General features: G+C 35.8%; 1 pseudogene; it reads left to right on the top strand.

Moving 5' to 3' along the window:
* The window catches only part of LOC149555181 (cytochrome P450 716B2-like), an 87,859-nt pseudogene that overhangs the window by 63,263 nt on the left and 7,951 nt on the right, over positions 1 to 16,645 (top strand).

Genomic DNA, 16,645 nt, shown 5'->3' with positions numbered 1-16,645 from the left:
GGATCTTCCCATTTATAGAAGCATGGTTCAAGTTGCTCCTATTTATTTTATCAAATAATTTGATGTTCTTTCATGAAAATTCCTTTGGAGTGGTAATTTGTGTAACTTTAAATGGAGTTTTATTAGTCGGGAGATTGTTTTTCATCCTAAGAAGGAGGGTGATCTTGGCCTTCGATTAGCTATCTTGAGTAGAAAATCTTTGGCTGCTAATCTTTATTAATGATGGTGCTCTGGACAAGATCATCTCCACGATCATAGAATTACTAATAAGTATTTTAGAGGCATTGACCCTTGGTCTATTTTGACACTTTCTCTTGAAGATCATTACTTTATGGTGTGGAAAACTCTCAAGATTGATGTTCAATTGGTTAAGAGGGTCCTTTTCTAGATATGTAAGGGAGGCTCTAAAGATTTTTTTTTTATCTGATGCTTGGGATGGAAACCCTCTCATCTTATCCATTTATCCTCATCTTGAGACCACGTGATTCTTTTCTTGTTGTTGAATGAGATAAAGTTGTTCATTATAAGACTCCTTATTAGCTATGTCTTGTTGTCAGATATAGATGGAAGTTCTCTTTAGATTGGCCTCCTTGGAGCTCAGAGGTGGACCACTAAGATATTTCTAGGATTTTTGCTTCTAGGGAGTGTTGTTCTTTGTTGGGACCAGATGGCTTGGGTGACACCCTACCTAGTAAATATTATGTTTTTGTTGTTAGGTTCTAGGAGATTACTAGACAATTGTTAGAGGATCCTGAGGTCTCTTGGTGGAAACAAGTTTAGAATAATTTTTCTTGGTCCAAATGTAATTTCTTCATGTGACTAGTGGCTTACAACCAATGTCTTACATGGGATAATCTTTATAAACATGGGTTCCAAGGCCCATCTTTTTCTATGTTATGTGGTAATGGATAGGAGTGTATCTCTCATATCTTCTTCCTTTGTTCCTTTTCTACCCAATTATGACATCTTTGGTGGAGTGCTTGGGGTTTTTATTGTTTCCATGCTTCCTCCTTGCCTAAGTTTTGGGATCGCTTGAGTGCCCCCTCCAAGGCTCTACCTCTTCAACTTGCAGGAATTGCTTGCCCCTTTTTTATTCTTTAACATATATGGTTGGAGAGGAAACAAAAAATCTTTTAGGATGTCTGTATTGGTGTCATGCATCTTTGGTGGAAGATTTCTCACTCTCTTTAGGAAACCATTCAATAAAAGTATGAGTTAGATGTAGGTAGGATCCCAATGATCTTGCTATTTGGGGATGCCTTAAATTTTATTTCCAAGATGGGTTCTTAGGGGTTGCAGATCATTGGCATCATAAATTTCCAAACCATCTTATACATTAAGGGAAGAGATGGGTGAGCTATGTGGGCCATTGGTCGCCTCCTCCACTTAGAGTTCTGAAAGTCAACATTGATGGTTCTTCTTAGAGGAATCCAAGTCCTGTTGACATTGGAGGTGTGGCCTAATGCAACTCTAGAGAAGTTCAATTTCTTTTTTCAATGCATAAGGATTGTCATACTAATAATCTCATGGAGTCTTTGGTCATTTTATATGTTGTGGATCAATGTTGTTTGAGGGGATGCTGCAAAGTTATCTATGAATCTGTCTCTCAAGTGGTGGTGAATTTTCTTACTTCACAGTTGCTTGAGGATGCTAGTTGGCAATAGGCTTCAGTTGTTAATCAAACTCTTTTCTTTTTTACTTCTCTAGAGTCTGTTAGTTTTGATTGCATTCCTCAAGAATGGAACAGAGATGTTGAATGTTTTTCCAAATGGGCATCTGATCATGCTCAAGATTGGAATATTGTGGGTAGGGGGCAACTTCCCTTAGATTTGTCTCTTGAGTTAGATGACCTTGTTTCTCAAGACAAAGATCATTGTTGAGCTCTCCTTTTTGCTTCTCATTTTGTCTTAATAAATTTTTTTACCCCTCTTTTAGTATTAAGCTAAATGTAATTAGTTGAAATAAAAAGGATCATTCACTAATTAAATAGGAGTGATTGTAATAGACATAATGGCTTGTATTTTCCATATAGTTTAAAGTAGAGTAGTAAAAATAAAAATTTAATAGTTATAAAAAAAATTGAGCTAATTGTAATAAAAATATTTAACATCATTTAATTAATAATCCATTGATATTTTATTATTTGAGTAATATTTTTAGATGGAGATTTCACAAAATTTTAAAAAAAAAATTCAAAAAATTATCAATATTTGAAAATTAATATTTTTTAAAAGTATATATTTAAATATTCAAAAATTAACATTTTTTAATTAAATTTTAAAAATATTTACAATTTAAAATAATTCCTAAATTATCATGTTACTATTATAATTGTATTAAACTTTTGTTTGAATTGAGTAAACATTAAATATGTTTAATATATTGCTTTCTAAAAATGCGCTCCTATAATACCTCAAATATATGAACCCATAAAATTAGTCTAAAATAATTTTAATGATTTTATAATTAAAAAATTTAACATATAAAGATTATAAAAATTAAAAATTAAAATACTTACATCTACTTAAGAATAAGTGATTAATTATTTTAATAATAAAAATAACAATATATATGTATAATAATACTAATAATAATATAGTGTCATTCTGTCTACTCATTTTTAATATCATCAATTTGTTATTATAAGGAAAAGGGAAGGTGAGATCCTTGCAAATAATGAGAACTCCATCTTTTGGAAACTTAGAGTTGAAATTAAGATAAGGTTATGTGCTGCCAAACTATTGGGTAGAAAGTTCCAATTGAGAACCATTATCTTATATACAAAGGATACGCTAAATTAGTCTCTCTCAAGAAGAAAAATGGATATCATTATAGTGGCCCTTCTTAGAAACCCTTCTTCAAACCACTCTAATATTCTCTCTAGCACCTTTGGTTGGCTACTGGTGGACAAAACCTTACATTTTCTAGTGTCCCAAATGACCAACACAGTTTATGAATTTTTTGAGCAGAGGATAAATGTAAAGATTGAATATTCTTTGTAAAATGTAGAAAATTCAACGAGAGTCAAGGTCCTTTGAATATTGACCAGTAACTCTTAATCATTATTAAATTTAAAAGAAATACATATACTAGATACTAGAATACCAAGATGGTATGAACAAGATGATCAATCTAAAAGGAGTTCTAGAACCTACTTAAGAAACATAAGGATGAGAATATCATAGGAGTGTTTTACCACCCTACCATGAAGTTGTTAAGCTTCCCCAAAATATTTCTTGACATGAAAGATACTGAGCCTGATAACGAGGATGTCTAACCAATTAAAACTATGAACAATAATAGAATTGTGTGTAGTAAGAGAAAAATGCCATCTCTCTAGTATAAATGAAAGCATTCTCCTTTGCATAGTATTCCAAGTATATCACATAAGATAATGTTACACAAGGTGCATATTAGAGTAATGTAAGCAAAATTCTTTTAGTTTTCCAGAGGTATACTAAAAATCATTTCCTAATTTAAACAAGGAAAACAACACATTAACCACCATAAAACAAAATGAAAGTCCAGAAGCAACATCCATCATTATTATTTCTTTTAAGAAAACCCTACCCAACAATAGGATCATAAGGGATCATGAATGAACATAATATGTAATGTAAACCATAAGATCATAAAGTATGGAAAATACACATGGAAACCCTAGTTGACTATTCAACCATCATGGAATTCAACAACATAATCAAAGGTTAACAGTAATTAATCCATAAATGAATAGGAAAAAATGGCATTTATCCAATATATAGACTTACACATCATATATCCTATAATGTTCAATGTAAAATTTATACATCCATTTTGTGGCATCACTTTCTATTGCCAGTAAACAAATTCTTTTATCATAGCAAAAGGGAAGGGATAGAAAAAGAAGGAACTCTTGTCGTATTATGCTAATCATGAATAAGATATCCTGTACAAGATAGATAAGAAACACCAGTGATTTTACTTAATAGGCTACAATTCTTATTAAGAAATTAATACCATTCAATAATTGGTTTTGACTTAACAATCAATGATTTAAATTTGGTCCACATTGAAATGACTTAAACTTCCATGATTTTAGAATTACAACACAACTTTACTTGTCATCATTTTTCAAACCATTGTACTCACATAATCAAACTAGGAAATAAAAATAAACACCATGTCTTTCATGTAGTCATTCCAAGCTACAAATTTTATTTATAATGTTCCACAAACTGATGAAACTTGAATATAATTTTTCATCTAGATATTTGACTTACCACAGTCAGCTTCATAATAAACAGCTGGTGATTTAGAAGAATAGAGATAAAAAGATAATAAGTATAGAATTCTATAAATTCTAACACCACAAAGTGGTTAGTTTTGTTTCATTTCATATCAACTATTAAATCATTTATCCTAACCTTCAATTCATAACTCTAACAATATCCACATAGTTGTGGATTCAAGGAAATGATTAGCAACAATGCCAGTTACACAAGGAGTAGGAATAGGAAAATTGCATGTTGGTATAATGTTTTCCTAACCAATGAACAATACAGAAGTCAAAGCTCAAGGACAATCAAGATGAGTACATTTCTGAAACAAAGATGGAAAATCTGACTAAAACTGGTACAGTCAAAATTTTAAATTTAAAAAATAGACTCAATTCATACTCAAAAGAATGCCTAGCTAATATAGGATGTGAAGATGACAATTTTTACCCCAAGTGGGTAATGTAATTAATTGCCCCTATCATAAATTCTTTGAGAGAAATCTTAACATGACTCTAGGATTAGGAACACAGAGAAAATAATATAAGAACCACATATGAGGTTTTATATATTCCTTAGTAGGTCAAGATTGAGATGCTAGAGTATTAACAATAAATAGCACCAATGAAAGCATAAAAACAAGATCAACATTGCCTATTTAAACTTGTTTAAAATGATATTAAAGGCTTGTATAACCAAACTTAGGAATATAATTCGTTGTCTTAAATTCCATCCAAGAGAAATAAACAAGTACACACAAATATGAATGTATAAAGCAACTCATACAACTCGATTCTAGTGAAAGGCCAACTATAGAATGAAACTAGCTAAAACGTACCCTAAAACGCATTTAAACATTCTAAGTTTAACTAACTAGAAGCTGGTACTATGTAGAATCTCCAAAGAAAGGTCATCGTCCTCCATACTTCACCAACCAAGAAAGAAACTCCATTCTATAACCACATTTAAATTCATGTGATTTTTTAGATGAACAGAAGATGTCACTATTTTGTGGGAAGCACAATTTTTATCTATTCATATGCATAAGACTATCCATAGTGTGCTCTTCCATTTACATATTTGTAGCTAAAAAGATTCCTCTGATATCAAAAATATTTTTAAAATATTTTTAAAAAAATAGAAAGAACCCTATTATGAGAAACCATATTAAAGCATATCTTGTCCATTACAAAGATAGTTACTCCCCCGCTCTGCATAACCAACATTCCCCTTTATCAACCAGCCCCCAAAATAGTGCTCAATCATTTTATTGTTTAACAATTTCTTGTAACTAACTAATTATTTTTAATAGTTACATTCTATATTTTTTATTATGATAATATTATAAAAGATAAAATATCTACAAAATAGAGGTAGCAATTAAATTCCAAAGTTTTTGGCATAAGAAGAAATGGGTTGTGACAATAAATAAGCTCCAAAATGGAGGAGATATATTTAAGACCCATTTTCTTGTATCTCTTGTAGCTATCCTCTATAGTCCTGTCAAAAATCAATTTTTCTTCTCCAATGAAATCAAGCTCGTTCTGTTACAAAGCTATTTGAAAATTCACAAATGAAGCAAAAGATCTGAGAAAGCTTCTTCTCAATTTATTAAAATCAGAAGCTTCGTAAACATTTGTTGGCAGAGTGGGCTCCATTATCACCGATCATGTTAAGCATTTCTAGATTGGGGAAACCCAAATTAAGGCATTTCCTATTTCAAAATGCTGCTTGTTTTTTTTGGCTTGTTCTCTTTTCATCACCATGGACGATAGGCCTCAACAATCTTATTTGTACGTCCATTTTATTTATGTCTTAAATAGAATTTTCGAGTTTCTTCTAGATTTTTTGGGAACTCTATACAAAAAAGCCAGAATTGGGAGTAATAACATCAATGAAATTTGATTGACCCTAATTGAGAAGAGGAGAATCAATTTGAGGTCCAAATCTATTTCGACAGAGCAAGATTTGCTTTCATTTCTGCTCTACAACACCAATGGGGATGGAAATGGGTTGAGTGATGAAGATATTAAGGATAACATTATGTTGCTTCTCATTGCTAACCATGATACCTCTGTTGTGACTCTGACAATGTTGTTGAATAATTTGGCCCTGATTCCAAACTGTTGCTAGAAGGTTCCTGAAGGTGTATATGAAATAGTAATTCTTTTTCTTCTAAGAATTTGGTAGATAGGATTATTGAATTGGGGAAAAGAGTGTAGAGAAAATGGAGATGAGGCGGGAGAAGGAGGAGTGTGTTTTGCAGTGGGAGGATCCTCAGAAGATGAAGTACATGTGGAGAGCTGTCTAAGGGTTGTTCAAACTTTGTCCTCCATCGGGAGGCAGTTGGCATAAGGCTATTGTAGAATTCTCAATATGTTGGTTTTACAATCCACAAGGGCCCATTTGGTTGCTAGAATACCATAGGAATAGGTATTGGAAATTAGAATATGATTTTTGTTCTTTGTTTAGTTTGTAGAATTGTAATAAAGAATAGTATTACATATTTCCATTATAGCCCAAAATGAACTTTTATCTAATCCTAAAAATAATTTTAGTTGGAATGCCCCTTCCTATTCTCAATCTCACATAATCAAATTTTACAATTTAATTAGGTCTGTGGTAAGTGCAGGTATTATTTGGGGTTTAGGGTTGAATTCCCACTCACTGTTGAAGGTGAATCAACTCACATTGGTCTGGTGTGTTTGAGGAGAGCTCTTCTTGTTGGCGATTACTCTTCTTGTTTTGGCTCTACTTGTTGCTAGTCAAAGCTAGTCCTACAGGTATGCATTAGATAGTCTTAATCACACCTTTCAACTTCTCTTTACCATCATCTCATTTGCCTTTCTTTAAAGTTTAAGTTTCCTTTTCTCCTTGTCGATTCATCATTTCATGTCAATTTTACTTTTCACAACAAAATTACAGATGCGTGATGCCCTATTTCATGATTTTTGAATTTAAATTACCCTTCGTACAAAAACATGACTAATGATTTTTTGTTTCCATAGATCAATTTTTTTGCAGGTAAATATGATATGTTCTATTCTTTTTTTATCTTTAATTTATAGCATATAGATGGGTACAGATCTTATCGTAATACAAATTTGAGAATATTTTTCTAGTTTCTGGAATGACATCTTATTGTTCTTGTAATTTATTTGTCATAGGATGTCTAGGGACATACATCTTGTGCTTTAATGGGTAGAAAGGGGTTATAGAATATCATATGACCCCTTTTGACCTATTACATGATAATATATGTTCGTAGGGGTCCTAGGATCCCTATAGACATACATTTTGTGTTCCATTGGATTGAAAGGGGTCATAGATTATCCTATGATCCATTTCATGACAACATATGTTCTTAGGGGTCATAGGACCCCTAAGAACATATGTTGTCATGTAATGGGCTAAAAGGGGTCATAGGGTATCCGATGACCCCTTTTGACCCATTGAGAATATAAGAGGTGTGTCTCTAAGGGTCCTAAGAACCCTATGAACATATATTTTCATGTAATGGGTCTAGCAGGGTCATAAGATACCCTATATTCCATTTCTACCCATTGAAACACAACGTGTATGTCCCTAGGGGCCCTAGGACCCCTACGAACATATGTTGTCATATATTTAATTGAAACAGGTCATAGGTTATCCTATGACCCTTTTCAACCCATTTGAACACAACATGTTTGTCCCTAGGGGTCCTAGGACCCACAAGAACATATTTTGTCATGTAATGGGTCGAAAGAGGTCATAGGATATCCTTTAATCTTATTTGACCCATTCAAACACAACATGTATGTCCCTAGGGGTCCTAAGAACCCTCTGAACATATTTTTTATATAATGGTTCAAAATGTGTCATGGCATGCCCTATGACCCCCTTCTACCAATTTGAACACAACATGTATGTCCTATGACCCCTAGGAATATATGTTGTCATGGAATGGGTTGAAAGGGGTCATAGAGTATCCTATGACCCCTTTTGACTCATTACAACACATCGTGTATGTCCCTAGGGGTCCTAGGACCCCTAGGGACATACATCATGTATTTGAATGGGTTGAAAGGGGTCATAGGGTTCCATACAACCCCTTTTGACCCATTAAATAATATCATATGTTCATAGGGGTCTTAGGACCCCTAGGAAAATATATCATGTGTTCAAATGAGTTGAAAGGGGTCATAGTGTACCCTATGACCCCTTTCAACAGACTATATGACAACATGTGTTCAACATAAATCATGTGTTTGAATGGCTTGAAAGGGGTCATAGGGTAACCTGTGACCCCTTTTGACCCATTAAATGATAACACATGTCCATAAGGGTCCTAGGACCCCTAGGAATATATATCATGTATTTGAATGAGTCAAAAGGGGTCATAAAGTAACCTATGACCCTTTTTGACACATTTCATGACAACATATATCTTTAGGGGTCCTAGGACCCCTAGGGACCTATTTTATTTGTTCAAATTGACCAAAAGGTTTCATAGGTTATCCTATGACCCCTTTTAATGCATTTCATGACATGTGTCTTTAGGGGTCCTAAGACCCTTAGGGACCTATTTCATTTGTTTGAATGGGTCGAAAGGGTTCATAGGATAACCTATGATACCTTTTGATGCATTTCATTATAACATGTGACCCTAGGGTTCCTAGGTCTCCTAGGAACCTATTTCATTTGTTCAAATAAGTCGAAGGGGGTCATAAGATAACCTATGTCTACTCTCAAAACATTTCATGACAACATATGTCATTAGGGGTCCTAGGACCCCTTAGGACCTAATTTGTTTGTTTGAATGGGTCAAAAGGTGTGATAGGATAACCTATGACCCTTTTTGACACATTTCATGAAAACATGTCCCTACGAGTCTTAGGACCTCTAGGGATTTATTTTGTTTGTTCTAATAGATTGAAAGGGCTCATGGGATAACCTATGACCCTAGGGTCCTAGGGCCACTAGGGACATATTATAATTATTCCTATGAGTCGAAAGGGGTCATAGAATAACCTATGACCCTTTCGAAGCATTTCATGACACCATATGTCCCTAAGAGTCCTAAGACCCCTAATAACCTATTTAATTTGTTTGAATGGTTCAAAAGGGGTCATAGGATAATCTATGACCCCTTCTAATGTATTTCATTACAACATATGTTTGTAGGGGTCCTAGGACATATATCTTATGTTCAAATGAGTTTAAAGGGCTCATAGAGCACCCTATGACCCATTTTGACCCATTACAGGGCAACATATGTTCTTAAGGGTACTAAGACCCTTAGGGACATTTATCAAGTGTTTGAATGGATTAAAAATTGGTCATAGAGTACCCTATGACCCCTTTCAAGCCATTATCTAACAACATATGTTCCTAGGGGTACTAGGACACCTAAGGACATACATCATTTTTTTGAACGGATCAAAAGGGGTCATAGGGTACACTATAACCCCTCTCGACCTATTACATGACAACATATATTTCTAGGGGTGTTAGGACCCCTAGGGACATACATCATGTGTTTGAATGGGTTAAATGGGGTGATATGGTGCCTTATGAACCCTTTTGACCCATTAAATGAGAACATATGCTCATAGGGGTCCTAGGACCCCTAGGAACATATATCATGTGTTCTAAAGATTCAAAAGGGGTCATAGAGTACTCTAGGACCCCTTTCAGCCTGTTATATGACAACATATGTTCCTACTAGTACTAGGACCCTTAGGGACATACATGATGTGTTTGAATGGATCAAAAAGGTTCGTAGGGCACTTTATGACCCCTCTCGATCGATTATATGATAACATATGTTCTTAGGGCTCATAGGACCCCTAGGGACATACATCATGTGTTTGAATAGGTTGAGTAGGGTTATAAGGTGCCCTATGATTACTTTTGACCCATTAAATGAGAAAATATTTCAAGAACATATATCATGTGTTCAAATGAGTTGAAAAGGGTTGTAGAATACCTTAGGACCCATTTCAACTCATTATGTGACAAAAAAATTTCCTAGGGGACATACATCATGTGTTTGAATGGATCCATAGGGGTCATACAGTATGCCTTGACCCCTCTCAGCCCATTACATGACAACATATCTTCCTATGGGTCTTAAGACCCCTAGGGACATACATCATGTGTTTGAATGGGTCGAATGGGATCATAGGATGCCTTATGACCCCTTTTGACCCATTAAATGAGAACATATGTTCCAAAGAAGATATTTCATGTGTTCGAATGAGTCAAAAGGGGTCATAGAATACCCTATAACCCATTTGAAACCATTATATGATAACATATGTTCTGAGGGCTCCTAGAACCCCTAGGGACATACATTATGTGTTTGAATGGGTCAAAAGGGGCCATATGGTACCCTATGTCCCCTTTTGAACCATTAAATCATAACAAATGTTCCTAGGGGTCCTTAGACACTAACGAACATATATCATGTATTTTAATGAATCAAAAGGGGTTTCAGAGTATCTTATGACCCCTTTCAACCCATTACAAGATAAAATATGTTCATAGGTGTACTAGGATCCTTAGGGACATACATCATGTGTTTAAATGGATTCAAAGGTGACATAAGGTACCTTATGATCCCTTTCAACCCATTATATGACTAAAATATCCCCTTTTCTGATTTGATATGGTATTTCATGCCTCTAATCAGATTTTCAAAATCAAACAACTGATATCACAAAGATCCTCCAAATTTCTCAAGAAACCCCAAATCGGGTATGCTGAAAATAGTGCCAAAAGCTTCACAACTTCACAAATTATTAATAAATCTGAAAATGGACATTTTTAAAGAAATTTCAGCAGCATAACAGCCTACAAAATGACATTTCCAGATCCGTATAGCCTGTACACAATATTTCACAAATGTAAGACAAAAACTATGCTCATCGAGCTCTCGAAATTAACACAAAATGCCCGGAAACACCACAAAAACACTAATAACCTATCTCAGAAGTTTAATCACGTCCCAATACATATATTCAGCTCCATTTTAACGCCTTAAATTCTGAAATACAGCAGCAACCCAAACTGATATGAAATACTCAATTGGAAACACCAAACTCATAACAAAAACACACCCGAAAACCCACAAATCTGCACTGTTCAGCACAAAGGCAAACTCTGTATGAGCATGCACATGGAATGGCTTCAAACTCCTGTCCTTAGCCTTCCTGGAAACCTGCAAACTCCCGTTCTTGGGTCTCCCTGGAAACCTGCAAACTCCCGTTCTTGGGTCTCCTTCTCCACAGGTTTGGCAGCCTTTGAAGAATAACAAAGAATGAGCAAAAATCAAGTTCTGTAATCTGCCCAAAATGCCTCCAAACCCCTTAAAAGAGGCCATAACCATAACTCACGTCCAAGAGAGGTTAATGAAACATATTTTAATAATAATTTCATTTATTAGTCCAACGGTTTTCAAAGATTAACCCCCTTTTTCCGAAACTTCACTTTCTTGGGCCTGCCTGCCTTAGCAAAGATTATTATTTTTTAATTATTTGAAAAGGGAACATGACAAGTCCTCCCCTCCCAAACATTGCTTGTCCTCAAGCAATGGCTAAACAATAAACCAATCAATCCACCTGGATCCCAAATGTAGTCATGAACTATACTACTACCAATTAACACAAGCTCCTGCAATATCCTTTGCAATATGACCAAGAGGAATCCATAATCAAACTGAAAATTATAGCTCAACCAAACTCCAAAATCACCACTACCACAGTCAAAAACCCATGAGACACAAACTCTTAGAACATCAGAACCCAAGTAAAGTGGACTACCAACATAGTAAATACCATCAATGCATTCCACTAGCCTATATGGAATGTACAATCCAACTCTGCAATAATGGTGAATGCTCCCGAATGAAACTATACCAAGTATGGAGAATCCACACACTATACAATGCCTGTAGTCAACACAACTCTGTAGATCACCGACCACTATCTCATAACCATAACTACCATGCACCCCTGATGGTGAAATGTCATCACAGGATAAACAGCAAGAATTGGAACCCAAACAAAATTTTCCTACCATCAACTCCTCAACACAAGGATCAAATGCTAACTGATGTACATACCTTGCAATATAATGTTGATGAAAAAAACCAACCTCAGTCAACAGCTCACCCTGAACAAGTGATACAACCCAGTGTGACTAATCACCAGCTAAGTTAGGAGATGTCATAGCCAAAGGAGTAGAATCAATAACAACATCTGCTAAAGCATCACTCTGAAACTCCTGCTCTAAGTCATGTATTATCAAGCTGTCAACTATAGAACCTATCACCATGTTGTGCCCATCACAACTCTCATCCTGAGGCGTTAAACTATCCCATAACTGATGACAAGCACTAGGAACCAAAGTACATCTTTGTATCACCATCTCATCAACATGGTCATCAAAGGTAAATTGATGAGTATACCTCATAGTGTAATGCCGATAGAATGTGCCAATCTCAGTCAGTGGCTCAGACTGTAATCTAGATGAAACTAATTGCAATTGATCATTAACCATGTTGGAACTAACTACTACCTCCGAAGATATCACCAAGGGAGTAGTATTACTAGCAGGAACCATGCCAACTGCCGACTCACCAACATCACACATGATCTTTGATACATCTCTAGTCTCCGTGCCTTCAGTACTAGAGGCCACCACCATGTCAAGCATACAAAAATTTGCTACAACACCCAACTCAACTGAACCTGACTCTAGTGGGAATGAACCTGATATGCCAATGTTAGTATCAAGGATGGATGCATCCCCATCTCCACTGTCTCTAACAATCTCAGCCATGGACATCCTCGAATCACCAAACACCATAGCTTGTGACTGTATAGAATTAGATAAATATTGTAGTCGCTCTAACTCCATGGTCACCTTAGCCAATTGAAACTGTGACTCCTTGAAAGCCAACTGTATACTCTCAAGAATCTCAGAAGTCACCTCAAGCTGCTCAGTAAGCTCACTCACCTCATCTTCCTTGGCCAATAATGCATCATATGCTGTACTACCCCACTCCATAAGATAATCTCTGTCAGCTACCAACTGCATATAATTTTGTCTCAAAATCCGAATAGCCTCCCATAAAGAGTGGATCTCTGTCAAGGAAAGATAACTTCCTTCCTGCTCATCACTAGTAGGAGAACCCCATCCATAAACTGCTAATAACTGATGAGAAGCATCAAAATGTTGGCAAGTGATAGCAATGTCTCGGTCACTAACTCTCAACTGATTAGACACATGATGGCATTGGCTTGACTGTCTCCTACAAACCTCCTTTGATGCACTGTCTAAAGGAGTATCCTCAAAGTTACTAGTCTCTAGAGTATTACCATCCATGTCCTGTGAATCAACTCTAAAGCTCATATCAACATACAGAGTATCAAAAACTGTAGCACTACTGTCCAACTCCTCTATACCAAAAGAAACTAAGTCTTCAAAATTGCCCACTACATCCTCCTGGATGTCATCAATGCCAATATGATCCTGGGACTCATCTGTACACACTGCCAAATATGAAAGATCATCAACACATTCCAGCAAGTATGGTCGACTGGATATATGAACAAAGCCCAACACCGATGTATAAAAACTAATACCAACATCAGACAAGATACTGGCACAAGAAAAGACAACACCATGTAATCTGCTAATCAAATCCATGATAGCACCCAAACAAACACTGCTACCAAAAAGTGTTAAAGATCTCCAGTCAACTGAATCCCAAACACCAATATAACAATCTCGAGTCCATATCCGTAAACTAGAATCAACTGGTAACTCAAGCAAACTCCTCACCTGAGTAATATGACCAATACCAACTAACTCCACATACCTGTCATGATGAGGTAATGAAGTCACAATACTATCTTCACTCACCTTCAACTGGCGGGATAAATCATGTGAAGTACTACCTGCCTCAACCTCATGTGATGAAGCATCTAACTGTGCCTGGTACTCTTTCTCAGCAAAGTCATGAATGCTCAATGTCTGCTCATCTCTACCAGGTATCTCACCATACTGCACAACAACATCCTCATAATCATCATCTGAACCCACTACACTGTAGTCACTGCCTGTTGTAACTATACCATCCTGAATACCTGTGGCATCACCCTTTGACGACCTGTAAACAATTGTCTCAATCTGAGTATCAAGTTGACCGTTACTATCAATCTATGTAATATCCTTTCCCACCACCTCCTGTGGTAGAGTAGAATCTGAGACCTCTACCTGGCTATCAGCTAGTTTCTCAAACTCCTCATGCAACTTCTTGGGAATTGTGTCATCTATCCTGTGAGAAAATATGCCAAATAGAAATCCAGTCAACTTATCCACCTTAGCTGGGTCAGATAACATGTCATTCATTATACGGTGGTGCTCAACCAACTGTTCAGACATGTCATGGCTTATTTTCATAAGTTTATCTCGAATGTCTAAATAACCATCCTTTATACTATTTTGACTCTGGTTATCAATTGTCCAAGATCGTGTCCTCTGAGACTCTGTACTATACCTGTCCATTCTGGATAAAGTAGAGTGTAACCCCAATAGGATATAACTTCTTCAAACACCAAGAACTAACATGCAAATGATTAGACGTAGCATGCAACTATAGATTTGGACATGCAACTGATTAGAAGCAACATGCAACCACCAAATTATGACATGCAAGATCTGGGTAGTTGTCAAAACTGACATGCAAGATCTGGGTAGTTGTCAAAACTGACATGCAAACTTATACAACCACCAAATTCACCAAGAACTAACATGAAAATGATTAGAAGTAGCATGCAACCATATATTTTGACATGTAACCGATTAGAAGCAACATGCAACCACCAAATTATGACATGCAAGATCTGGGTAGTTGACAAAACTGACATGCAAGATCTGGGTAGTTGTCAAAACTGAAATTCAAACTTCTACAACCACCAAATTCACCAAGAACTAACATGAAAATGATTAGAAGTAGCATGCAACCATAAATTTTGACATGTAGCTGATTATAAGTAACATGCAACCATAAATTATGACATGCAAGATTTGGGTAGTTCTAAAAACTGAAATGCAAGATCTGGGTAGTTGTCAAAACTGACCTGCAAACTTCTACAAACCCTCAGGCTGGCAAGATCATGGCTCTGATACCACTGAAATATCCCCTTTTCTGATTTGATATGGTATTTCATGTCTCTAATTATATTTTCAAAATCAAACAACTGATATCACAAAGATCCTCCAAATTTCTCAAGAAACCCCAAATCGGGTATGCTGAAAATAGTGCCAAAAGCTTCGCAACTTCACAAATTATTAATAAATCTGAAAATGGACATTTTTACAGAAATTTCAGCAGCATAACAGCCTAAAAAATGACATTTCCAGATCTGTATAGCCTGTACACAACAGTTCACAAATGTAGGACAAAAACTATGTTCATCGAGCTCCCGAAATTAACACAAAATGCCCGGAAACACCACAAAAACACTAATAACCTATCTCAGAAGTTTAATCACGTCCCAATAAATATATTCATCTCTATTTTAATGCCTTAAATTCTGAAATACAGTAGCAACCCAAACTGATATGAAATACTCAATTGGAAACACCAAACTCATACCAAAAACACACCCGAAAACCCACAAATCTGCACTGTTCAGCACAAAGGCAAACTCTGTATGAGCATGCACATGGAATGGCTTCAAACTCCTGTCCTTAGCCTCCTTGGAAACCTACAAACTCCCGTTCTTGGGTCTCCCTGGAAAATTGCAAACTCCCGTTCTTGGGTCTCCTTCTCCACAGGTTTGGCAGCCTCTGAAGAATAACAAAGAATGAGCAAAAATCAAGTTCTGTAATCTGCCCAAAATGCCTCCAAACCCCTTAAAAGAGGTCATAACCATAACTCACGTCCAAGAGAGGTTAATGAAACATATTTTAATAATAATTTCATTTATTAGTCCAACGGTTTCCAAAGATTAACCCCCTTTTTCCGAAACTTCACTTTCTTGGGCCTGCCTGCCTTAGCAAAGATTATTATTTTTTAATTATTTGAAAAGGGGACATGAAAATGAAAATATATGTTCCTATGGGTAATATGACCCCTAAGGGAATATATCATGTGTTTGAATAGATCAAAATGGGTCATAGGGTATATTGTGACTGCTCTCAACCCATTATGACAACACATGCACCTAGGGTTAGGACCCCTAGGGAGATAGATCATAGATTTGAAAGGGTTGAATGTGGTCATAAGGTGTCTTGTGGTCCATTAAATGATATCATATGTTCCTAGGAGTCCTAAGACCCCTAAGAAAATATATCATGTGTTCAAATGAGTCAAAAGGGGTCATAGAATACCT

Source organism: Cupressus sempervirens, chromosome 5, assembly GCF_028749045.1.
Source record: "Cupressus sempervirens isolate cs-2001-9-10 chromosome 5, ASM2874904v1, whole genome shotgun sequence".
Classification (NCBI taxonomy): domain Eukaryota; kingdom Viridiplantae; phylum Streptophyta; class Pinopsida; order Cupressales; family Cupressaceae; genus Cupressus; species Cupressus sempervirens.
Note: the sequence above shows the minus strand (reverse complement) of the source record. Positions and strands in the feature narration are given on the sequence as shown.